Here is a 17,688-nt window from a genome sequence, read left to right as displayed (position 1 = left end):
ATTCTAGCACATGGCTACTCAGATGATAGGAAAGCAAATTCATCTAGGCCTTAATTTACAGTTTAAACTGCTACCAGAGTCTTACAGTGTAATCATCTTAATATACAATTGAAATGGCTACCCAATTCTTTCTGTATAATTCAATGTACTAATATAGTCATATAGTTTTAACAATTCAATTTTAAATTGATGCTTTAAGAGAAACATTGGACTACTGATAAATTCATAGAAAATACATGAAATTATATATGTATGTATATTGTTTGAAAATATGCCATTTGTTAGTATGTTTCAGAATTTAACTGAACTGTTTAAAATTTTTGAATATGAAATGGCTGTAACTGGTAAATCTATGGCCCCATTTATTTGCCCATATTTCGTTCACAGACATAGTGGTTTCTCCAAGCAGGCTTTCTCACACCAATAATCCTCCATTATATGGTTTCATTTATTGGGTCATTATGAAACAAGGGAAAGGTAGTCTACATGATCAACTGATATTTTTCTTTCCCATGTAGCATTATTTACTTCAGCCTTGACCAGAATGAGGTTATGCAAGAGTCTTAAGGAACCTGTTGTCCACTTGGAATGTTTTAATGTTCATTATGAGAACAGCATTCATTCCAATTAATTATATGACTGAATAAGATGAAACTGAGCTAAATTGAAATCCTTCATTTTGAAGACTTGGAACTCTACTCAAACACAATTCTTACAATCTTTATAGAGCAAAGTCCACTTTTGAATTATGTGCTTCATTTATAGCCCGTTATGATTCTCTATCATCAAATGCCCATCTCCTTTACAATAATCCTGTTAACATTTGCTTTCTGTTTCATCCTATAATAAGCATTCAGAACAGGATTCTAAAGGGTAACTGAATTACTTTCTAACAGCAAAAACAACAAGAATCTTGTGTCACCTCTAGAGTAAAAATGTATTATGGCTTGTTTTCAATGGTTGCAATCTGGTAGGATAATTACCTCTAATGGATGGTTTCTCTGAAGTTGTGAACAAGCTAAACAGTCAGCATGAGTTTGCCACTAAAAACCATGAAGTGAATATGCACAAGGATATTTTCAGGATAAAAATTAGGGCATGTTTGTTTTCCATTCCAGTACTAATCTTGCTCTTTGTGCACTATTTGATTACAAATAAAACTCACAATTTTCTTGCAATATATTTTACTATTCTGGGTCTGCATATACAAATTTCAAAAGAGATAGAAATTCTATCATCCAAATTTTAGATAAATTATGCAAAGAAAGCCAGTATGATTCAAAGAGAGGTCTAAACAGGAAATATCTCAGTTGGTTACAGACTGTTCAATTTATGGCTTTGGGCAAGTCGTTTCAGCCCTCTGTGCTTCATGGAAGATGGAATTCCTAAAATATAACTCTTCGTGACTTTTAATTATTTCTACCCAAATGTATTAACACCAGTGCCTATTTTACAATCTCCAAAGAAACTGTAAAATTCAAATTCCTCTGCCTATAAAATATTGTTTGTACTTTCAAATTAGTGTTAATTCCTAGCGACTGACTAGACAAGTCTGTTGTTTTCTTGGATTTTTGATTTGCCATTATCTCTTTCATAGCGCTGAAAGTAAATGACTGGCTTTGTGACTAAGTAGAGTAGAATGTATGGTTTTCAAATTTCTGGCCTGTGTCTTAACCACTACATCAAATGGCACACAAAACATGGAATTAGTATTATATGTATTTGTTGAAGATCTACAGAAAAAAGAAACAATTTTCCTTTGAAAAATAGTTTTCTTCTTGAAGCAGGAAAGAAAACAAATTGATAACTGTCAGCAAAAGAACTGTCTGGTTACTTGAGAAATAATGTGACGTTATCAGCGATGATTGTCTTGGAAAATTCTGCAATATATATTGGTAGGAAAAATTAACTACTGTACTGAAGTATTAGGTGTACACTAACACCTAAGCAGTATATATTAATGCTCCAATTAACATGGAAAAGAAATTGGGAGAGGAAAGAATAGTTTAATTTCCAGACAGACCTATCCTACTATGATGGCCTACTAAGAACAAATGCAATTAAATGATGGGGGTCGGGAGGAATGTCACACCAGAGGACAGAAATGGTTGTAGAGCTGCTGAATAGTGCTTTTTTCGATATCCTGTCTAATTTCATTAATATCTTTCTCCTATCTGAGCTGCAAAATCAACAGTAGTAGTTCAAAAATAAAACACAGTAGGATGGGTCTTTCAATATCTTCTATCTATGCAACTAATTGGCAAATTCTTTTTTAATATGAAGAGAAGAGAAGAGAAGAGAAGAGAAGAGAAGAGAACAGAACAGAACAGAACAGAATGGAACAGAATAGAATTCTTTATTGGCCCAAGTGTGATTAGACACAAAAGAAAATTTGTCTTCGGTACATAAGCATAACATATTAACATTAACATGTTTAACATGTTAGCTTGCTGCCATCATGCATTTAGTACTTCAGTATCATGACATTTATAGGTATTGTAATTGGCCAGCTTAAATGTTTAAAACCAAGCTTAATTACATGTTCCATTTATGCTTCAATTTTTAATACGAAGTAGACTACCAGGACTATGAGCAGCCTAGTGCCATGTTCCAATTTTCCAGTTTTCATAAAATAAGGCACTGTATTACTGAAGTATTGGTGCCATCTGGAAATAAATAGTCTTGGATACAAGGACATTATATTGATCTCGAGAAGGATACAAGAAGTTTCTGCTGAGCTTTCTACAACAGGATCTGGTAGTTAATGTGTTATATGTGCAATGGAACTATAGCTAAGATAAAAAGAATAAACCTAATCAACTAATAATTTAGAAAAGGACATATTTAATAGAATAAACATTGCATATTCACATACTATGACCAAAGGATAATTAGCTTTCCTAGTGGTAAATTTCAAAATGATTTCCTGTCCCTGCCTCTTAAACTAAAATATCAAATATGTATTCCCCCACCCCCACCCTGGATACAATGATTATCTTACCAAAAAATCCACATTCCACATTTTAATTGACTAATTAAACTAGGCATTTGCCTAGTGAAAGATATGCATTAAAGCTTTGCTGGATGTGCGCAAACATTGCATGAGCTTAAAAGAATTGACCAATTGGGGACAATGTTTGTAACAGTGGCTATTAGCCAGTGCTCAGCAAAGAGGGTTAAGGCCAAATGTTTCCCTCTTAAGGTTAACAGGATGTGTGAGAGATACAGTGGGAATTGCTTTAATGCAAGTTATCCATAGGCAACTTATTTAAATAAACCTATACTACATACTGAGAGACAAATTGTTAAGGAGATGAATCGTTCTCATTGGATCAGCAAAAAAATAAAACAGGACAAAATTGTAGTAACAAGGGAACAGGCCACATATCAGGCAGTGAATTTAACATTGGAGAAAATAGCAAATAAAATAAAATCCAAATTATTACAACAACAACAAAAGGCTCACAGTTAAATTAATTGAGGGAAAGTGGGGGAGTTTTTTCACAGCAGGAAACTTCTGCTAACCATTGCTTTGCTTGGACTGTTAAGCTGACCCTAATCATTGAAATGAGAAGCATTTTAAAGATATTTCACGGAAATGTGTAAGAGTTTTATGCTCTGTTGTTGAATCACAAGAACATGCCAATATTCAATCTTCTGAGCCTGAGAAGCTGATTGTTCTGTTATTACACACAAACTTCCATGAACATTTCTAACCATTGATAAAATCTATTCAACTTATTTAGAAAATTTATTTCCTCATGTTTAAGAAAACTACTTAATTACAACTTGGTATTCCAAGGATACCAAAATCAAAGCTTCTCAGTATTTCTCTGGTTCTGCGGTAAGGTGCAATAGGATGAGTTTAATAGAATTTTATTGCACTAATAATAACTTTCTGCAAGTGGGGAAGTCCAGTTAAGAAAATTTGTACAGTTAATCCTCGACTTATGACTGGTCATTTATGGACTGTTCGCAATCACAAGGGCCTTGGAATGGATGCTTTCCAATCCGCAAGGTGCTTCCAGCCATTGCAAAATATCCCCCACCCAAGTCACAAGATGGCTTTTCAGGCACTTGGCAACCTATTTGCATTTACGACCAGCTGCCAAGTGCCTGCGATCATGTGCTTTCCATTTGCAATCTTCTCTGCCGGCTTCCCAAGAAAATCAATGGAGAAATGGACAGGGAAGGTTGCAAATGGAAGGAACATTTACTTAGGGATCTGCAGGCTTGTGACTTTTAAGTAAGGAAATTTGCTATGTAGATGGGGACTAAGTATTCTGCAATTACACTCACTGTCTTCCATTGAGAAGTGGAGGAGGGGTTTAGGGTGAGAGCAGGTTAGAAATTCTTCTCTCCCAAAGCTGTCTTTATTGGAGGTTCTAACATAAGCAAGGACTTCTAGGGCGCATTTCCTAATCAGGCTTGGGATTCAAGACCAATATGGAAAATGCCTGGGAGTGGGAGAACTAGAATCAGTAAGCCAAATCTGGCAAGGAAAGTGCATGGAAATGCATCAAGAATATTTTTTTTCTTTTCAGGGCTGTTTGGCTCAGTCTGAGTAGTGTTATATCTGTTCTTATTCTTCATCCCTTTATTAGTTTGTTCGCTTGGTCTGTTCCCAAGTTGAGGATTGCCCACTTTGATATGCAAAATACCTCCTCCCGTAACTTGGTGCAGCTAGCCTGCATCCTTTACTCTCTGCTACTCCAGAGTTGGCTTTGCTCTAATACCACATACTCCAAAACTATTTGGATTTTGTAACCCCAGTTAAAAGGAGACCCTGCAACTACTTATTTCAATGCTTATTTCTGGAGAAGGGGAAGCCCCCACCCTATGCCCTATTCGGATTTCAAGATGAGGAAGTAAACTTCCTGTTCAAAAACAACTAGTGGCATTGTAACTACCTGCCCAGTTAAACTATTTTTCCATAGTTTTCCACAACCACACTCAGAAACCCTTGAGCTCAAGCCTAGTGGATGAGACAATGGAAATTCTGGGGTGGGGAAGGAGAACTTTTCTTGGCGTTTACAATAGACACAGAGCCTTCTTTTGCTATCCCATGTCTAAGCAGCAATGCCTGAGGATATATTGGGAGCTCATAAATTTTGCTCTTCTATGATGCTGTTTTATATCATCAGCTGTATGGCCTCAGTGGTCAGTACAGTCTATTCTAATTGATAACTGTTCTTCCGAGACTCAGGCAGGGAGGTCTTTCATAACAGCCACCATCTGATCTTTCAACTGGAGATATCAGCATAGGATCTGATGGGAGGTAAGTGCTTTAGCACCAAATGTCCTATTTTTGGAAGCTGTCTAGAGCTAGTGAATGGGGCACAATAAAAACGTAAAAATGAAATAAAACACTATTTGATTGTATTATTCAACTGTTATGCTGCCATAGTATTCAATTACCCTGTTTCCCCCAAAATAAGACATCCCCTGATAATAAGCCCAATCGGGCTTTTGAGCGCATGGCAATAAGGCCAAGTGCTTATTTCAGGGTTCAAAAAAATATAAGACAGGGTCTTATTTTCGGGGAAACATGGTAGGTCTGCACTGCACACATAAAGGCACCATATTTTTTAAAAAAATCTTTTACACAATGCAGCGACTATAGACACATATCCAAAAGCAACAGAAGACCGGGAACTGGGTGTTCAGGTGATTCCACCTTTCTATAAAGCTCACGTAAGAATAACAATATGGAACAACAATCGATATAAATGCCAAATATTATTGCCAATACCAGCAAGCAGGCAGTGTCCTAACACCCGCTTTGAGACCTCACTACAGCTTTGGCATCTCCTCCCCACTCCCCACCAGTGTCAGCAACAGGGCAGAAAGGTTTCCCACTGTCCTCTCTGTGATTTTTTATAACAGCTTTGATTCCTCACTAATAAACTTGCTGATCTTTCTACAGCTGCCTCAACAGAATTTTTGTTTGGGCCCAAGTGAAAGGAATGGGGGTGGAGTACAGGGGAAAGAGGACATAATGTTTAATTATAAGAAATGATTGAAATAGGCACAGACATACCCTGGGTGTCTCTGCACTGCAGCAAGCTCTAAACTTGTTATCCTTAATGGTTTAAATTTCACTGTGCTAATCATTTCAGGACACAAGCCTTTCTTGATAATCTAATGAATTATTCCAACATCCTTCAGCAAAAAAAATATCCTCCATGACAGCACTAATTACAAGACATTTTCCCAGTGCTTATGCAAAATATGACAGAGCAGCAGCTTTGGGAATTGAAAAAAAAGAAGGAAGGAAGGAAAGAAAGAAAAGAAAAAGAGAGGGAGGAGGAAGAAACCCACCCTAACACTGGTTCTAATTTCCACTGAGAAACAGACAAACACCTCTCTTGCATCTCTCCCAGCTCTCAAGTAAGATTTAACTTTCTCATTTAGTTAATTACCGAGTGAGGATCATCATTTTCCCCGGATCGGAGCGGCACAGAGCCTTTATCGTGTTAACTTGTGAACTTGATCGATGGCTGCTGCTAAAACTTAATAACTTCACCCCCTGGCAAATTGTAAGATAAATATAATAGGAGAAACTCTGACAGTAAAAACCTGCCAGAAATGAGTGCTGTGTTTATGTTTCTTTGCAGGCACCAAAAGAAGAGATTGGGAGGGAGGGAGAAAGAGAAATTGGGAGAGATTGGGGGGTGGGAGAGAGAGGGGGGGGAGGGAGGGAGAGAGAAAGAGAAACAAAACAAAACAAAACCCAACAGAACAGGAATAAAAAAGTCAACCAACAGCTTGTTATTGGATATATGTTACTTGCATTTAAAGAGACCAAAGGCATTAATACTCTAGGACCTAGGTCTTTGTACCTTTCAAACTTTGTTGAGGACATAAAAGGCAAAAGCAAAACAAAGCAGGGTTTGGGGGGAGAGATACAGAGGTAGGATGGAAGGAGAGATGATAGACAAAGGTGTACAATACTTGGATGGGAGCCAAGTGTACAACAAATGACCAACCACACTACTCAGTTTACCTGACCTAATAATATAAAAGGCTTTTTAATATACAAATCATTGATTGTTGGATTTATTTCCTACCTTTCCTTTAGCTGAAGGCAGTACAGTGCTGATAGGTAATACTTCCTTCATGCAATTTCTTTAAATCTGAGATAGCTGGAGGTGGGGTACAGGATGAAAGTGGTGACTGCCCTCAAACCCTAACTCTAACCCTATCCCCTTTCTACTGCTGAGCGCAGAGTTGAATTTGGGTCTCCTTGGTCCTAGTTCAGTAACTGCGACATAAGATAATCTGAACAATGAAGTAAGAAAATGCAACTCAAAACTACATATTGGCTAAATTGAAACTTAGCAAGATAGAGCTGCAATTTGTCCACAGCATTTCCTGGTCATTCCTTCTATTGCCTCTGCTGCTAAAGGGGCACTTAACAACTTAGAATGTTCCTGACATTACAGCTATTGCAGGAAGGTTTTGCCCAGTTGCAGCTCACGTGGAATGGGAGGACATTGCCATCATTACCCAAATCCTTATTCACCTAGACTACCGCAACAGATTCTTACATGCTGCCTTTAAAGAACACTTGAAAATTGCAATGTGTCAGGATCCAGCAGGCCATTTGCTCGCCTTGCATATAATACATATGCTTGGGAACTTGTACTGGCTCTCAGGAATTTTTCAGGTGGAATTTAAAGCACTGCTGGAGATGAAGATCTTGCCTTTTAATATTATATAACACTTTTGGTCAACTCTTAAATGCTTATTGAGTCACAACATTTATCACTGCTTAAAGAACAAGTGCATAATTCAGATTCCCCCTCTTTTTCCTCCCTCTGGATACATTTAAAGGTAGACTAAGCAAGACTACTGAGAGAATACATTCTTAAATATTTAAAAATATAAGGCTTAAAGGTAATGAAAATGCAAGATGCGTATATTTTTACAAATGAATAGACTCATTTCCTAGAAATTATTATTAAACATTTCTGTTATTGTCTGAAATTAGGTTTTTTTAAAAAATAAATGCTTTTTAAAAACTGTCTATACATTTTTGTAAATTTAATTTCTCATTTGCATTTTTGCCATGTTGCTGTATACTGCAATCTTAGGAACTGACTTTTAAGAGGAAGATAGAAACAACTGTTCTATATATCTAAAGAGAATCTCCTGAAGGTCCCAATCCTTGTGAAGTTCATGAAATATGACTAAGTGACAGGCCTTCTTGATGTTCCTTTCCCCCACCTCTTTGGAATATTCTCTTTCTGAAGGTACAGCTCAGTGGTTGGATTCACATTTTTTTTACTACCAGTTCTGTGGGCGTGGCATGGGTTGGTGGGCATGGCAGAGGAAGGATACCGTAAAATCTCCATTCCCTCCCCACTCCAGGGGAAGGTTACTGGAAAAACCTCATTTTCTCCCAATTGGCTAGGACTTGGGAGGCAAAGAAAGGGCGTTGGCTTATCTGAACGCATCTTCTGTCGATTGCAGGGAAGCAGTCAGGATGGGGAATGACTCCTGTCTGATGACAACTGAGTCTGCCGGTTGAGAAGCTCCTCCTCTTCCTTTTGCTTCCCAGCTTTCAGATAAAGGAGATACGGCAGACTGGCATGCTGAGCTGAAAAGACAAGGTGAATCTGCCCACCCCTCCCTGTCTAACCTGCCACAGATCCCCGGAGGACCAGTACTAAACAACAGGGTGGGGCTGACTGCTGTCCCTGCAATCAACAGAAGATGCGTTCAGGTAAGCCAACACCCTTTCTCTTCAATTGCTGGGACAGCAGTCAGGATGGGGACATGCCAAAGCTGCTACCCTATAGGGAGGGATGAGATACTGAGTCCGACGGGCCCGGATCTCAAATAACCCTCTGGAGGACCCTACGACTAAAAGCAGCTTTGGCTGATGCAAATCTGTCCACCTTATAGTGCCTAATAAATGGTGAAGGGGAAGACCATGTGGCAGCCCTGCAGACCTCCTCTAAGGATGCCTATGTGGCCCAGGCCACTGAGATAGAGGCACTATGGGTCTAATGGGCTGTAATATGGCGAGGAATGGGAAAGGCCTGAGAGGTGTAGGCTGTGGCAATAGTTGCCCTAAGCCTCTGCCTTGGTCCTATTAGATCTCTCAGCGGCTTTTGATACCATCGACCATGGTATCCTGCTGCGCCGGTTGGAGGGATTGGGAGTGGGAGGCCCCGTTTATCGGTGGTTCTCCTCCTATCTCTCCGACCGGTCGCAGACAGTGTTGGCAGGGGGGCAGAGGTCGTCCTCAAGGTGCCTCACTTGTGGGGTACCTCAGGGGTCGATTCTCTCGCCTACCCTGTTCAACATCTACATGAAGCCGCTGGGTGAGGTCATCAGTGGTTTCGGGGTGAGTTATCATCTGTACGCTGATGATACTCAGCTGTACTTTTCCACCCCGGACCACCCCAGCAGGCGGTTGAAGTGCTGCCCCGGTGCCGGGAAGCCATACGGGTCTGGATGGGGAGAAACAGACTCAAGCTCAATCCCTCCAAGACGGAGTGGCTGTGGATGCTGGCACCCCGGTACAGTCAGCTGCACCCGCAGCTGACTGTTGAAGCAGTTAGTGGCCCCAAAGGAGGTGGTCCGCAACTTGGGCGTCCTCCTGGATGGTCGGCTGTCCTTTGATGAACATCTGGCGGCCGCCACCAGGAGGGCCTTTTACCAAGTTCGCTTGGTTCGCCAGTTGCATCCCTTCCTTGACCGGGATGCCTTATGCACAGTCACTCACGCTCTGGTTACGTCTCGGCTGGATTATTGCAATGCTCTCTACATGGGGCTGCCCTTGAGGTGCACCCGGAGGCTGCAGTTAGTCCAGAATGCAGCTGCGCGAGTGGTAATGGGAGCCACTCGTGGCTCCCACGTAACACCACTGCTCCGTAGTCTGCACTGGCTTCCTGTAGTCTTTCGGGTGCGCTTCAAGATCCTGGTTACCACCTTTAAAGCGCTCCATGGCTTAGGACCCGGGTACTTACGAGACCGCCTGCTGTTACCTTATGCCTCCCACCGACCCATACGCTCTCACAGAGAGGGCCTTCTCAGGGTGCCGTCCGCCAAACAATGTCGGCTGGCGGCCCCCAGGAGTAGGGCCTTCTCTGCGGGAGCACCGGCGCTCTGGAACGAACTCCCCCCTGGCTTACGTCAAGTGCCTGATCTTCGGACCTTTCGTCGTGAGCTAAAAACATATTTATTTATTCAAGCAGGACTGGCATAAATAGTTGATTTTAAATTGGGGTTTTAGTAATATTTTAAATTTTTAAATCTTTTAAATTATCGGCCGTTTAGTAATAGTTTATTTTAAATTCTTTTAATTGTATATATTCTGTATTTTATTCTGGCTGTACACCGCCCTGAGTCCTTCGGGAGAAGGGCGGTATAAAAATCTAATAAAATAAATAAATAAATAAATAAATAAATAAATAAATAAATAAAATCTCCCTAAAGTGGGAGAGGAAACCTTCTGACCTAATGAAACTGGTTGAAATGAAATAAAAAGAGCCTCTGATCTCCGGATGGGAGAGGTCCACTTGAGGAATATCTAGAGAGCTCTGCGAACATCAAGGGTATGCCAGGAGCGTTCTAGGGCATGGGATGGGTTGGGACAGAAACTGGGAAGGACCAATTCCTGAGCCCTGTGAAAGGGAGTGTTGATTTTGGGAACAAACGTGGGATCTAATCTAAGGACTACTCTGTCCATGTGGAACACTCAAAGGTCCGGTCTAGAAGAAAGAGCTGCTAACTCTGAAATCCAGCGAGCGGATGTAATTGCCACCAAAAAGACTACCTTATACGTCAAGTATTTCAGACCCACCTCCCGTAAGGGCTCAAAGGGAGATTTGGTGAGGGCATTGAGAACCTTAGAAAGGTCCCATGAAGGATAACGGTGTAAAGTGGGAGGTTTGAGATTGGAAGCAGTCTGTAAAAATTTCTGAATGAGAGGGACCTGGGAAAGGGGACCTCTAGACCTGCATACCCTGATGGAGGAAAGGGCGGTTACCTGCCTGTGTAAGGTGTTAGGGAAAAGACCCTCATCGAACCCTTCCTGGAGGAAGTCCAAAATTCGAGAGGTGGAAGCTTCTGTGGGAACCAAGTTTTTCTTAGAGCACCAAGAAGCGAACTTGGCCCATATCCTGTTCATAGAAGCTCGTCTAGCTGACTGTAAAGTCTTGATGACTCGAGGCGAGACGTCTGCTTCCCTCAGGAGGTGCCTGACAACTGCCAAGCGGTTAGCTGAAACCAGCCTGCTGACAGGTGTTATCAGGGATCCTTGAGTGAGAACCACCCTGTGAGGAGGAATCTGCCAAGGGGGTTGGACTGACAGCGCATGAAGGTCCGCAAACCAGGGCCGGCGAGGCCAATGAGGTGCTATCAAGACGATGTCCGCTTGTTCTTCTAACAGCTTCCTGACCACCCTGGCGATCAAGGCGAGGGGGGGAAAGGCGTAAAGGAGGCTGGGAGGTCACCTGCTGCATAGAGCGTCCACACCTTCCGCCCCGGAGAAGGAAACCTGCTGAAGAACCTCGCTGTCTGGGCATTGACCCGTGTGGCAAAAAGGTCGACCTGTGGGGAACCGAACCGTTCCGACAGTTCCCTGAACAAGTCTGGGTGAAAGCTCCATTCCCCTTGGTCCACCGTGGCTCAACTGAGCTTGTCTGCCTTGACATTTGCCACACCTGAGATGTGAGTTGCCTTTATCGATCTGAAGTGCCATTCCGCTCAGAGACCCAAGCTCTCCGCCTCCCTCATCAAGGGACGGGAGTGGGTCCCCCCGAAGCGATTGACATTGTGGCGGGAGGATTGGAATAATCTGAAAATCCATTATTCCTCCTTCCAAATATGATACCTGTACTTTTAATATATCTCTTTATATTCAACTACCTTATATTTTATATCTTATGATTGTCTGCTGTGTAACCTCAATATAAATGAGGAACTGAATGTGCCAGCTGAACAGGAACATTGCAAAATCCTCTAAGAGATGGAACATAACAGGAAGCCATATGGGGGATGTATGATACTTGCTTAACCCTTACCGTATTTGGATATTAGGTGCTTTTTGCTGTATGACATGTATTGCTAAGATGTGAAACTGTACTTTCTGTACTTTTCCATAGTTACTTCTGCTTTTTGACTTAGGGGTTTTAAAACCACCTGCCTGGGCGTTTCCCGGGCAGTCCAGATTTTGGTGTTTGAACACACTGGGCTCTGATGCATCATTAAAGTCTGTTTCTCTCACCTTCCTGGTCTCGAGTCTTTCTCTTGCCAACATGTGGCAGTAACTGGACACTTGGACTTTGCTGCTACAACATGGGTCTTTGCAGCCATGTTGTCTGTCCTTATGAGAATGTCCTGACCCTGAACTCTGTCCTGAAAAACCCGTAAGGCTAGGTGAATGGCTCTCAGCTCCAGCCAATTGATATTGTGCGATAGGTCGTGAGGAGTCTATCTGCCCTGAGCTATTTCTGACTCTAGGTGGGCACCCCAGCCATAAAGACTGGCGTCGGTGGTCAGAACCAGATGACTTGGTTTCTTGAACACTGCGTGCCCTTGCTCACTGCTGGGGAAATCCACCAACGAAGAGACTTCCGAATCTTGGTGGGGAGAACTACTCTGCGAAGGGAGGATCCCTGTAACTTCCTTTGGAACGGAAGAAGAAACCATTGCAGGGACCTGCAATGGAGATGTGCTCACGGGACTATCCCTATGCAGGATATCATTTTTCCTAGAAGCTGGGATAGTGACCTGAGAGAAACTGGGGCCCCCGATGTGACTAACTTGACCAGTGACCGCAAACTGATCAGGCGTTCCTGAGAAAGAAATACTGTATTGATGGATGTGTCTATGACTGTCCCCAGGTGTTGGATGCGAGTCGTCGGTACCAAATGGCTCTTTTCCATATTGATGGAGAACCCGTGGCTCCTCAAGACCCGAAGGTTCATATGCAGGTCCTGCAGAGCTAGACGTTCCGACCTGGACTGGATAAGGAGATTGTCTAGATAACACTGAATTCTTATTGGCAGGGTCCGAAGACCCATCAGAGCAGCCATAATCTTGGTGAATACTCGAGGAGCTGAGGCTAGGCCGAATGGAAGAGCCCGATATTGATAGTGCCGACTCGCATGACAAAACCTCAGATATCTTTGATAGGCCGGGTGAATGGGAACATGGAGATACGCTTCTGTCAAATCTATTGAAGTGAGGAAATCCCCCTGGCAAAGGCCCTCCAAAGTGGTCTGGAGGAAATGCATTTTGAACCGCCGATAAACTACCCGACGGTTCAGGGATTTTAGATCCAGAATCGCTCTCCATCCCCCCGACGATTTCTGAACCAGAAAGAGGCAGGAATAAAACCCCTGCTCCTGCTGATCCTGAGGAACCGGCTGAATTGCTCGAATCTCTAAGAGGTGATTGATAGCCGATTCCAGCAGGAGCCGCTTTGTCCGATCCCGCGAGAGGAGGCATCGAAGAAATTGAGTCGGAGGGGTGGAGAGAAATTGGGAAGGACCAATTTTTGAGCCCTGTGAAAGGGAGTGTTGATTTTGGGAACAAACATGGGATCTAATCTAAGGACTTTGTCTGTCTGTGTGGAACACACAAAGGTCCGGTCTAGAAGAAAAGGCTGCTAACTCTGAAATCCGGCGAGCGGATGTAATTGCCACCAAAAAGGCTACTTTGTACGTCAAGTATTTCAGACCCACCTCCCGTAAAGGCTCAAAGGGAGATTTGGTGAGGGCATTGAGAACCTTGGAAAGGTCCCATGAAGGATAACGGTGTAAAGTGGGAGAGGAAACCTTCTGACCTAATGAAATTGGTTGAAATGAAATAAAGAGAGCCTCCGATCTCTGAATGGGAGAGGTCCGCTTGAGGTATATCTGGAGAGCTCTGCGAACATCAAGGGTATGCCAGGAGCGTTCTAGGGCATGGGATGGGTTGGGACAGAAACTGGGAAGGACCAATTCCTGAGCCCTGTGAAAGGGAGTGTTGATTTTGGGAACAAACGTGGGATCTAATCTAAGGACTACTCTGTCCATGTGGAACACTCAAAGGTCCGGTCTAGAAGAAAGAGCTGCTAACTCTGAAATCCGGCGAGCGGATGTAATTGCCACCAAAAAGGCTACTTTGTACGTCAAGTATTTCAGACCCACCTCCCGTAAAGGCTCAAAGGGAGATTTGGTGAGGGCATTGAGAACCTTGGAAAGGTCCCATGAAGGATAACGGTGTAAAGTGGGAGAGGAAACCTTCTGACCTAATGAAACTGGTTGAAATGAAATAAAAAGAGCCTCTGATCTCCGGATGGGAGAGGTCCGCTTGAGGAATATCTGGAGAGCTCTGCGAACATCAAGGGTATGCCAGGAGCGTTCTAGGGCATGGGATGGGTTGGGACAGAAACTGGGAAGGACCAATTCCTGAGCCCTGTGAAAGGGAGTGTTGATTTTGGGAACAAACGTGGGATCTAATCTAAGGACTACTCTGTCCATGTGGAACACTCAAAGGTCCGGTCTAGAAGAAAGAGCTGCTAACTCTGAAATCCAGCGAGCGGATGTAATTGCCACCAAAAAGACTACCTTATACGTCAAGTATTTCAGACCCACCTCCCGTAAGGGCTCAAAGGGAGATTTGGTGAGGGCATTGAGAACCTTAGAAAGGTCCCATGAAGGATAACGGTGTAAAGTGGGAGGTTTGAGATTGGAAGCAGTCTGTAAAAATTTCTGAATGAGAGGGACCTGGGAAAGGGGACCTCTAGACCTGCATACCCTGATGGAGGAAAGGGCGGTTACCTGCCTGTGTAAGGTGTTAGGGAAAAGACCCTCATCTAACCCGTCCTGGAGGAAGTCCAAAATTCGAGAGGTGGAAGCTTCTGTGGGAACCAAGTTTTTCTTAGAGCACCAAGAAGCGAACTTGGCCCATATCCTGTTCATAGAAGCTCGTCTAGCTGACTGTAAAGTCTTGATGACTCGAGGCGAGACGTCTGCTTCCCTCAGGAGGTGCCTGACAACTGCCAAGCGGTTAGCTGAAACCAGCCTGCTGACAGGTGTTATCAGGGATCCTTGAGTGAGAACCACCCTGTGAGGAGGAATCTGCCATGGGGGTTGGACTGACAGCGCATGAAGGTCCGCAAACCAGGGCCGGCGAGGCCAATGAGGTGCTATCAAGACGATGTCCGCTTGTTCTTCTAACAGCTTCCTGACCACCCCAATGAAGCTGTCGAAATGCTGTCTCAGTGTTTGGAAGCCATGCGGGTCTGGATGGGGAGAAACAGACTCAAGCTCAATCCTCCAAGACGGAGTGGCTGTGGATGCCGGCACTGGTACAGTCAGCTGCACCCGCAGCTGACTGTTGGGGCAGTTAGTGGCCGCAAAGGAGGTGCTTCGCACCTTGGGCGCCCCCCTGGATGGTCGGCTGCCCTTTGATGAACATCTGGCGGCCGCCACCAGGAGGGCCTTTTACCAAGTTCGCTTGGTTCGCCAGTTGCGTCCCTTCCTTGACCGGGATGCCTTATGCACAGTCACTCACGCCTGGTTACGCCTCGCTGGATTATTGCAATGCTCTCTACATGGGGCTGCCCTTGAGGTGCACCCGGAGGCTGCAGTTAGTCCAGAATGCAGCTGCGCTGAGTGGTAATGGGAGCCACTCGTGGCTCCCACGTAACACCACTGCTCCGTAGTCTGCACTGGCTTCCTGTAGTCTTCGGTGCGCTTCAAGATCCTGGTTACCACCTTTAAAGCGCCCATGGCTTAGGACCCGGTACTTACGAGACCGCCTGCTGTTACCTTATGCCTCCCATCGACCAGACGCTCTCACAGAGAGGGCCTTCTCAGGGTGCCGTCCGCCAAACAATGTCGGCTGGCGGCCCCAGGAGTAGGGCCTTCTGTGGGAGCACCGACGCCTGGAACGAACTCCCCTGGCTTACGCCAAGTGCCTGATCTTCGGACCTTGGACCTTCCGCATGAGCTTAAAACATACCTATTCAACTGCATGGGACTGAGTTAGTTTTTAGTTTGTGGGTTTTAACTTGGGTTTTAATTTTTATAATGAAACTGGTTGAAATGAAATAAAAAGAGCCTCTGATCTCCGGATGGGAGAGGTCCACTTGAGGAATATCTAGAGAGCTCTGCGAACATCAAGGGTATGCCAGGAGCGTTCTAGGGCATGGGATGGGTTGGGACAGAAACTGGGAAGGACCAATTCCTGAGCCCTGTGAAAGGGAGTGTTGATTTTGGGAACAAACGTGGGATCTAATCTAAGGACTACTCTGTCCATGTGGAACACTCAAAGGTCCGGTCTAGAAGAAAGAGCTGCTAACTCTGAAATCCAGCGAGCGGATGTAATTGCCACCAAAAAGACTACCTTATACGTCAAGTATTTCAGACCCACCTCCCGTAAGGGCTCAAAGGGAGATTTGGTGAGGGCATTGAGAACCTTAGAAAGGTCCCATGAAGGATAACGGTGTAAAGTGGGAGAGGAAACCTTCTGACCTAATGAAACTGGTTGAAATGAAATAAAAAGAGCCTCTGATCTCCGGATGGGAGAGGTCCACTTGAGGAATATCTAGAGAGCTCTGCGAACATCAAGGGTATGCCAGGAGCGTTCTAGGGCATGGGATGGGTTGGGACAGAAACTGGGAAGGACCAATTCCTGAGCCCTGTGAAAGGGAGTGTTGATTTTGGGAACAAACGTGGGATCTAATCTAAGGACTACTCTGTCCATGTGGAACACTCAAAGGTCCGGTCTAGAAGAAAGAGCTGCTAACTCTGAAATCCAGCGAGCGGATGTAATTGCCACCAAAAAGACTACCTTATACGTCAAGTATTTCAGACCCACCTCCCGTAAGGGCTCAAAGGGAGATTTGGTGAGGGCATTGAGAACCTTAGAAAGGTCCCATGAAGGATAACGGTGTAAAGTGGGAGAGGAAACCTTCTGACCTAATGAAATTGGTTGAAATGAAATAAAGAGAGCCTCCGATCTCTGAATGGGAGAGGTCCGCTTGAGGTATATCTGGAGAGCTCTGCGAACATCAAGGGTATGCCAGGAGCGTTCTAGGGCATGGGATGGGTTGGGACAGAAATTGGGAAGGACCAATTTTTGAGCCCTGTGAAAGGGAGTGTTGATTTTGGGAACAAACATGGGATCTAATCTAAGGACTTTGTCTGTCTGTGTGGAACACACAAAGGTCCGGTCTAGAAGAAAAGGCTGCTAACTCTGAAATCCGGCGAGCGGATGTAATTGCCACCAAAAAGGCTACCTTATATTTTATATCTTATGATTGTCTGCTGTGTAACCTCAATATAAATGAGGAACTGAATGTGCCAGCTGAACAGGAACATTGCAAAATCCTCTAAGAGATGGAACATAACAGGAAGCCATATGGGGATGTATGATACTTGCTTAACCCTTACCGTATTTGGATATTAGGTGCTTTTTGCTGTATGACATGTATTGCTAAGATGTGAAACTGTACTTTCTGTACTTTTCCATAGTTACTTCTGCTTTTTGACTTGGGGTTTTAGTAATATTTTAAATTGGGGTTTTAGTAATATTTTAAATTCTTTTAATTGTATATATTCTGTATTTTATTCTGGCTGTAAACCGCCCTGAGTCCTTTGGGAGATAGGGCGGTATATAAATATAAACAATAAATAAATAAATAAATAAATCATATTGGCAATTTCAGGAGGAATAACT

The 17,688-nt window shown here is 43.6% G+C and overlaps 1 protein-coding gene across 13 annotated transcripts in view; it reads right to left on the bottom strand.

Moving 5' to 3' along the window:
• BTRC (beta-transducin repeat containing E3 ubiquitin protein ligase) overlaps positions 1 to 17,688 on the bottom strand; it is a 215,185-nt gene that overhangs the window by 54,535 nt on the left and 142,962 nt on the right. The window lies entirely within an intron of this gene.

Source organism: Ahaetulla prasina, chromosome 6 (genome assembly GCF_028640845.1).
Source record: "Ahaetulla prasina isolate Xishuangbanna chromosome 6, ASM2864084v1, whole genome shotgun sequence".
In the NCBI taxonomy this organism is placed as follows: Eukaryota; Metazoa; Chordata; class Lepidosauria; order Squamata; family Colubridae; genus Ahaetulla; species Ahaetulla prasina.
Note: the sequence above shows the minus strand (reverse complement) of the source record. Positions and strands in the feature narration are given on the sequence as shown.